At 37.2% G+C, this 9,762-nt stretch overlaps 1 pseudogene; it reads right to left on the bottom strand.

Annotated features, from left to right (window-relative positions):
• Positions 1-8,647: 8,647 nt before the first annotated feature.
• Positions 8,648-9,538, bottom strand: LOC142842023 (proline-rich nuclear receptor coactivator 1 pseudogene; annotated as a pseudogene).
• Between the last annotated feature and the right edge of the window lie 224 nt (positions 9,539-9,762).

The raw sequence follows: 9,762 nt of genomic DNA on the forward strand, positions 1-9,762 counted from the left end.
CCACGCCCTCCTGAGTGGTTGAGAACACTCTCAAAAAAATTACTTCACTCAACTGCTGACTTAGATGAACTTGGCACACAGGTTACACCATCAAACACCTGATTAACAGCACCCCCATTCAGCAGGAAGCAGTTTGGAGAGAAAAAAAACTGCTCATGTTCCCAAATACTGTTTATGAATGTTCTTTTACATTTAAAAGGGGATATTATATAGATATGAATATTTTGTAATGATATGGATTTTGCTTTAGTGATTTATATTTAGGTCAATTTTGTTATATGTATATGTATTTCTGATCTTGATTAAGGTATTGTGATTGTGTAGTTCATTTAAAAGTGTAATGTATAATTACGAAATATAGGTTGTTAATAGATAATCATCAATAATAGCCAAGCTTGTGGTTATGTAAGTTAGATTTTCTAGATATATGGAGATATATTTCAGTTAAATAGGCATTCTTTATACATTCCAAGACTATGGAATATGGAATTTTAAATGTTTTAATACCTTAGAGGTTATCATGAGACACGTCTGCTCCTGGCAGCACCCATCTACTTCAAGAGGAAGATGGGCATTGAAGGGGCTCCTTATGGAGTTAGTTAGCCATTTTGGCAAGGAACTGCTCTTGCCTGGACTGTTGCATAAACTGGACACAGAGGACCCACAAAGAGAGGAGTGCTGAACTTGCCTAAAGGTGACATGATCTTTCAGGATTCCTGATTCATGAGAGTCTCTGTGTGCATTCTTCAGGACACAGAAGATAGTGACAGAACTGCCCTTGAAATTTCATGCTTCATGGAAATGTCTCTGGATACTACCAGCCTGAAGGTTGAAGATGGATGCCTTAGCGGAACAAAAGATCTTTGGGTGACTGTCAAGGCAGCGAAAAGACTCTGTCACTTCTATAGTTTTCGAGGTTTCTTACTTCTTGTTTACTTAGGTAATATATCCTTTAGGATTCTTTGATGGAGTTGAAGAATGGATAGAGAGTTATTATTTTTCTTAGTTATGATAAAAGATAAAGTAGATTAAAATATTGTAACTCCAACTCATGCTTGATAACTGTTTTGTTATATCTAATTTTACTATGTTAAAGTTGAAGCCTTTCTTTTTTGTTTAAACAGAGAGAGGGGAAATGATGGAGGAGGGTCATCTGTCTATGTGGTACTCTCATTGGTTAATAAAGAAACTGCCTTGGCTTCTTGACAGGGCAGGATTTAGATAGGTGGAGTAGACAGAACAGAATGCTGGAGAAAGAAAGCATAGTTGGTCAGACACAATAGAGCCAGCCACCAGGTCAGACATGCTGAATCTTTTCTGGTATGCCACCACTCATGTTGATACTAAAATTATTAGAAATGGGTTAATCAAAATGAGAGAATTAGCCACTAAGAGGCTGACACTAATGGGCCAAGCGGTATTTAAAAGAATACAATTTGAGTGTTTTTATTTTGTGTATAAGGTTAGCTATACAAGATCTGGGTGTCCTCTAAGTATTCCTCTGACCTCCATGGTTTATCACATCATATGATGTGCACAGACATGAATAAATAAAGAAAAACTTCAAAAAATATTTGTTTTGGTATTTGGAGGCAAAACTTAAGATCTCATATTCTGTACTAATATAAGATATCTCAAAATTATAAAGAGACTCCAAGCACCTACAATTCCCACCATTCATCCTAATTTACCTAGGACACAATTTTTTTTAGACTTATAAGTATCATAATTTCTTCTACCCCAAAACTACCTAATATGCTAAAGGAAAGCACCCATGCAAGTGCAAGTCACTATATCATTATAATAAAAAAGGAACGTTAGACATAGTTCTTATTCTCTAGATTTTATATTCTCAAAATGAAAAAAGCACCATTCATATTCATTTCTTTTATTCCATTTACTTTCACTTAAATAAAATGTTTCCTCATTCGTGTGTCCACCGTTTCAGAATTCTCACACAGATTAACCTATGTTCTTCATTTGTCTTATAAGTTGCTCGGTATATGTTACCAGTAAATGGTGTTATCTCTGCTCAGAGAAAAATAGAAAACACTGCTGACAAGAAAAGAAGTCTCTCCTATCTGTTCTATTAATTATAGTATGTGTTAACGAAGGCTCCATGCATCCACACATTGCCTCTGCTTTACAGCTGTGTTTATTCTATCGTAATACTTGGAAAGGCACAGTAGTAGATGTAGCATTCTACATTTACTAATTTTAAACACTATTCTGAGATTTCTGCTTCAACATTCCCCGCTTGGTTTCATTTCTATGATTCAAAAACAGAATACATAGTTATTTTATGGGATTTTTTTATTCAGATTTTTCCTACCATGTATTTATACATTGTGCTATCAATTATTCCACCTTCATTGTACTATACCTTTCCAAGGAGTACTCACTTGCTTTAGAACATTATGGCTGAAACTTTTAAGAATTTTGACCCAGAAGTTTCTGTGTGGGTTTTCACCATATTTAATGTGGCAAGTATTTCAAGACACATGTAGTATAGGTTTTCCAAAAAATTAACAAAAGCTGGAAACAGGCAACACTTCCTATCTTACTACTTTTAAACACCAATTGATCAAAACTTGAAAGTCTCTCCTTCATATAATCATCTATACAGAAAAAGCCCAGTATTCATTTTGCTGCCACATATTGACTGCCAGAACTAGGTGCTTATTATGCACATTAGGATTTTTACAGGCAAGAAGTAATACTGGGCATGTAGTTTTCTTTCAGAAACATTCTTTGAAATATACTTCATCTATTATATTCAACTTAAGCTCTCTTTTTGGATCCTGGTCCCTTTTTAGGAATATGATGCTAGGCCTGGAAACAATGAAGGAGGGCAGTGAAACTTACTCAGGTGATTTCACAGACCATTGACTCCCATGGGAGAACTTTCCTTCTATGAGTTGTTTTTGAGGGAGTAGATATAAGGATTAAGATGGGGAAGTGGAAGGAGCATACAGAGAGGGTTCTGGGATTGTATATAAAATAAAAATATTATTTAAAATAAATAAATGCATAACATTAAAATAAATTTACATTAAAAGCAGGTAAAAAACAGCAGAATTTTTTATGGCAGAATCATTTGTAGCTGGGCAGTGTTGGTGAATGCCTTTAGTACCAGAACTCAGGAGGCAGAGATATGAGCATTATTATGAATTTGATGCCAGTTTGGTCTACAGAGCCAATTCCAGAATATCAGTCTCCAAAAAATCAAAGAGAAGCAAAATTAAAAAAAAATATATAAGGGAAATAATAAGAAGCCATGCTGAAAAGTGATTAAACACGCTGGGTACAAAAAAGAAGTAAGCAAGAAAGGACAAAAGGCAACAAAAATAGCTAACAGTGAAGTTATGTGTATTCACTAAGGGATGGGTACACACATATATAAACATTTGTTGTTGTGAAAAGAATTTCTAAAGAAAGTGTTCGATAAAATAAGTAATGCAATGTTTATGTTGATGAGGTAATAGCTGTGACAATTTTTATTTCAGTATTGTTTGTTTAAACAAAATAATTATATTGAGTTACAAATATTTCTCTGATTATGGAAATATTTGTCACACACACAGTACACCTGAGTTTCTTCAGGATGTTTATGTAGTGTTGAGTCCTTCTGCTATTTCCTCTAGAAATATTGGAACAGCTATTCTCAGACTTGCAAGCTCATGTTAAGGCTGTCATATTCATGTTGATTCTGGTTTAATTTTAACAGGTGGTAGAGAAAAACAGGCTAATTGGGAAGTATTCTTTACTGAAAAGCAAATGAAAATATCAATCTTTTTCTAAACTTAAAACACTTGTAGAATTATTATAACCCTATAGGTAGGGCCCAGAATAGAAGGGAAATTGTGTACATTCAGTGGATGTCAAAATGAATAATATGGGTAGCAGACTCAGTAGAGGACAATACTTCAATCTCCATCCAATCTAAGTAATGGCTTACAAAATGGAGGTTTCTGATCATACTCTAATCCAAGGTTGTGCTCTGTTGTAATTCACCTAATTTGCACCCAGTAAAATACTCTTACTCTAACTAGGAAGAAATTGGCTTCTATAATAGCCCTGCCTTATTGTATAAATAGCTGAAGCTCAGGGCTAGAAATCCTACCAATCGATACCATGAAAAGCTTTACCTAAAAAGTTTCATTATCCTTAAATAAAATCAAAGTAAATCCTGTATTCTGTTCAGACATTTTCTGTTCTTAATCTTGCCCTAGAAGAAACAGGAAACTTCCTGGTTTTATCTGTCCCAATTGAATTTTTGTGTGTTTTTCAAATTTAGATTTTGTGATGTGTGCCTTTGTCGTACTCTTTTACTACCTCCTGCCAGGAAACCATTTGTCTGAGCTCTAACACTTAGTAAAGCTTATATGAAAGAAAGTAACATTGAAAAACCTGCCACTAGCTAGATGCAACTGAGGTCAGTAATTTTTAATTCAGAGTTTTACTTCTCAGTGAAGATGACATGTAACAATTAAAGATATGAAAACTTTATATACAGACTGTATTTAGTGAGATAAGGTTTTGGTGACTTGGAAATAACGGAAATGCCATTTTTTTTATGGATTTGGCAATAGCCTATTTGGTTATTCCACTCCCTTCTATGATGCCTTTAAATGTGATATAGGATACTCATGTGTGATATACTAAGACATCCAATAAAAAGAGAACATATCATCTGATCCCTGTTTTGGGTTCTTTTATATAAGTGAAGAGAGTACATGTGGATTTGCCAGGCAAGAGTCATTCTAGTCATTCTAGTACAAGAATTCTAGTACATCTCCATAGTATAAACAAATTGCACCCACCATTCACAAACAAAACATATAGCCTTATTTAACTTTTACTAAAGTAAATCTGTGTGATTTAATTCTTTTTATTTCAGCTACCACAGACCTTTCTTACCACGTCAGCTGTAAACTACAAATGCAAGTGAAGGAGTCATTGTTGCATTGTAATAGATTGATGACCTCATAGATATCATTCATATAATCCCCTTGTCATATTTTCACCATGCAGACAAAAGAAGCAGTTATGTTGTGTTATACTTCACACTTTCATTCAGTTAAATGAAAAAAAGCCTTATTTCTTGTGCATCCTCCTCCTATGGATCTCATCAACATCTCACTATCGAATTCAAATATCTTAAAAATTACTATGTATATGGTTTCCAGTAAATGTTCTTATCTGCTCTCACAAAAAAATTAGACAACCCTTTGAATAAGAATATATGTAATTTTATGTGATAAATGAATAATAACCTGTGTTAATTTGAGCTCATTGTAAGGTTTTTGTTCTTAAATAGCTCCACAGTAGATCTAGCTTTGGTAAATCTTTATATTTGGAAATTGCTAAATAGATTTGCAATCCAACATTTACGCATTACAAGAATAATTCTAAGATATCTCTTCCATTTTCCATTCTTGGAATTCTCGGTAGGGAATCAACAAAAAATGTATTATCTTTTGGTATTTTGTGGGTTTCTCACATCATACTTAAGACACAAAATGCTTAGACACCATGCTAACCATAAATCCCCCTGAAATTACATTCTGTATTCTCAAAGAAGATAGAATTTCTATGAAATATGGTGGATGGAACTTTTATAAAATTCAACACTGATATTTCTCAAGGGAATTTTGACCAATTTCGAAGAACTACCACCAAATTTTTACTGAGTAAGTTATTTCAAAATTCACTTTTTGGGTTAACCACAAAAGAAAAGAAAACTGGACACAGGAATCTCTTCTCAATTTCACAGTATTAAATGGAAAATAAAAACATCATGAAAATCTCTGTTCTGCTACTTTTCTTCCAAGAAAATAAACAGCTTTCTGCTCTTTCATGTGTCTTACCGAATGTCAAAGCCAATAACTACAATGCATACCAGGCTTCTGATAGCCCACCGCCAAGTATTAATTATTGGTATGATGAATGCTTGCAAAACCATTGTTAGACAGATTATTTATCTGGAGTAAGTACAAAAATATATTTATAGTTATGATGTTATTTTTGGGGCTTTTTATAGCAATATTATTTCATCTAAAAAGAAAATAATTATATTGAGTAACAAATAGTTCTGTGTATTTGGAAAAGTTTTTCTCCCAATCTGATTCTCTCTAAGCTTCTACCAGATCCTTTTGTACTTCAGACTCATCCTTTCATCTTTGATACTAATTTTAGAGTAGCCATAGATATTTAAACTCTTGCTTAAGAAATAATGCTCATGTTTGTACTGTCATAATAATATTTAATCAGAGAATAGAGCAGAAGCAATGGTGATTGAACGGTAATGGAGATGAAAAAGCAATGGGGAAATAACAATCATATTCTCACAGACAATTTTTATAAAAAATGTACATTCTTGGGTAGACACTAATTCCATGGGCAGGGACCAGAAATTTAAGAACATGTTGTTCTTTTTAGAGAATGACACATAGAAGTTGGTAGCTGCCTCCTCACACAAATACCTCAATCTAACCAATTTCTATTCAATGAAACTGTTAAAAAAAATGGAGGCCCCTTTATGCACACTAGGCAACAGGCCCACCCCCTGAGAATTTTACCTGACATTTTCCACAAATAGAAAAATGATGGGAACTGTTATAAAAAAATCACCTAGCCCACATCTTAATCACTGCCCTCTTGGGTATAAGTAAGAACCTCAGGATAGTAAATCACCCCAATCCATAACCTGGAACCCGCACCCTGAAAAGGTCCACCATCTCAGAGTGCCTATATAAATCTATCATTTTGTTCAATTACTTACTGAATCTTTCCTATATGACACTCCCATTATAGTATTCATCCTAGTATTTATCTCTTGTAACTCTTAGTATGAGGTATATAACTTTTTGGTATTCACTGACGATCTTGTGCCCAGACGCTTTTCCTTCTGAGCTGTAATATTAAATAAAACACATATAAATGAATGTAGTGATGGAAAACTCACCATTTTGCAGACCTCTGAGACTAAAATTCTTAATTCAGGGATTTATTTCTTAGTGAAGAGGGCTTCTTCCCATAAAAGTTTCTGTAAAGCTTTTTTGAGAGATGGTACTCTGTGAGATTATGAACTCAAGACTTGTGAAATATTGCCAGCTAAATATCCAAATGGCAAAGAGATGGCCATAGCCTTATTTAAAGAATCACCTTACAGAAACGATGCCCCAAAAATGTAGAAGTAACTTGTTAATCCTCCCGTGTAAACATTACATCTCAGCAGCTTCCTACATCTTTGGCACTAGAAATAAGCAGATAGAATCCCACATGGGTTGCCTAACAACAATTATGATCTCACAGCCTGCCAGATTCTTTATTCTTTCTTTCTTTCTTTCTTTCTTTCTTTCTTTCTTTCTTTCTTTCTTTCTTTCTTTTTTTTTTTTTGAGACTGGTTTCTCTCTGATTTTGGAAACTGACCTGGAACTAACTCTTTTTTTTAAAGGGGGGAGGCCAAATTATTATTGATTTAAATTTGATTACAACCAATTTTGTTGGCATTTAAAATTTGAGGAGTTTTAAATCTCAATAATGGCTATATATTGATATCTAGAAATCAAGTTTGATAAAAAACAAGAAATTTTCTAGCAATTACAGAGTAAAAGGCAAGTCAATTTAGAGAAACACAGACAAAGTCCAGGTTTACAGTGATTGTGCCAGATTTAACTTTCAGTAGTACATAGTAAATTGTTTCACATTTAGGTCTTCACTTTGGAGAATTGAGAGCTGTTCTTTTTTTATTATTATTATTTTTAAGTATCTGCCTCCTCCCAGCCTCCCATTTCCCTCCCCCTCCTCTCACCCTATTCCCCCTCCCCCAAACTCCTCTCCCCCTCCCTCTCCAGTCCAAAGAGCAGTCAGGGTTCCCTACCCTGTGGATAGTTCAAGGTCTGCCCCCCTCTGTCCATGTCTAGGAAGGTGAACATCAAAACCTGCTAGGCTTCCACAAAGCCAGAACATGAAGTAGACAAAATTGCCGGGGAGAAAATTGGGATCTTGGGGGTGGGGTGAGAGGGGGGTAAGGGGAGAAGGGGAGAGAAAAGTGAGAAGGGAAGGAGGGGGGGAACTTGGGGAAACAGGAGGTTTGGGATAAAGGAAAGTTGGACAGGGGAGCACGGAAGCACAATTCTTAGTTAAGAGATCCACCTTAGGGTTGGCAAGAGACTTGACCCTAGAGCGGCTCCCAGGAGCCCATGGTGATGTCTCCAGTTAGTCCCTTGGGCAGCTGAGGATAGGGAACCTGAAATGACCTTATCCTATACAGCAATACTGACGAGAGCTGTTCTTAAAATCTTTCAGTACCTATGCAAACAATCTTCCACATGCCTTAAGCACCCACTTAAAATATCTCCACTGTATATATACAAAGCACCCACCACATCTGCAGGGCAAAATACATACTTTCATAACAAAACTATAATGTACCTCTCAAGTATGAAAAATATACACATAATACATGTTATACAGTATTTACAAAATATAAAATATAATACAAGTTTCTTGTGTGTGACTTAAGCTCATCTCCTGTCGTATGCTGCAACACGGCAAGTTTCCACCGTTGTATCCATTTCTGTTTAGAGTACAAGGATGTGGAAAAAAATCTATGTTTAACATACATATTGAAAACTATAATCTACGTCTGAACTTTGAGGAGGGTTTTCAGATGCACTGTCAAGAGCTCCCGGCTGTGGCTGGGATTTTCAGCAGTGTTTCCCATCCAGTGAAGGAGGCTTTGGAAGAACACTAGGGGAAGATGGGTCGCTAAACTTTGCTCCCGCGTAATTTTCCTTTTGGCTAACTTCTGTCAGAAATGCTGATTTCTTCAAATGGTTACCTTTAATGTTCTCAGTATTTTTAAAAGGCTTTTTTCCTGCTTCTGCATTCTATCGGAGGAAGCAGAGTCCTGCCAAAAGTCATTTTCATTCCTTTTTGCAGAGGTGATCTTGGTTTGTGGTAAGTTAAATTTGCTTTTCTGTCTGTTTATCTTTGGTTGTTCACACAAGTGTATAGCATGTACAAGCTGGCCGTGGGGAAGGACAGTTTTCTCCGATTTTTCCATCTTTGATTTTAACATCTCCTTGGCGAGCGGGGGTTGTCGGTGTAGCCAGGCTGTGGCCGCCGGGCCCCGCTCCTCAGGCGCCACAGTCGGCCCCGGGGTCGGGCTGTGGCCGCCTTCCAGGCTTGGCCATTGCTGCTGGAACTGGTGGAAGCTGCTGGGGAGTTGTCCAGCCTGGCTGGTTCGCACCTTCTTCATCAGATGCTTCTTGGGCGCCGCCCGCGGGGCAGCCACCAGGGCCGGGCTGCAGCCGGATGGTGCAGCGGTGCGAGGCGCGGGGGCCAGGCCTGGGCCATCTCCCTAGATGAAGTGCGGCAGGAAGAGGGTGGGAGGCAGCGCCCGCGGGTAGGGAAGGCGCGGCAAGTGAGGCGGGGCCGGGCTCACCATCGGGAGGGCCCCTAGGAAGCCCAGTGGTGCTAGGGGGCTGCCCAGAGCGAGCTCTCCCTGCGGGACAGAGACCATGGTCATAGCGAAGCAAGGCATGGGACTCTGCAGAGGACTGGAAGTGGGCATCACAGGGTGGCGACGGCTGCTGCTGCTGCTGCTGCTGGGAGATTCGGAGCAAGGACCATCTGGAACTAACTCTTGTAGACAAGGTGGACCTCAATCTCAAAATGATTCACCTGCCTCTGCCTTTTGATTGGTTAGATTTAAGGTATCTTCTACTACCCAGAAACCTCTTTCTTTCCCAA

This window comes from Microtus pennsylvanicus, chromosome Y, assembly GCF_037038515.1.
Source record: "Microtus pennsylvanicus isolate mMicPen1 chromosome Y, mMicPen1.hap1, whole genome shotgun sequence".
Taxonomy (NCBI): domain Eukaryota; kingdom Metazoa; phylum Chordata; class Mammalia; order Rodentia; family Cricetidae; genus Microtus; species Microtus pennsylvanicus.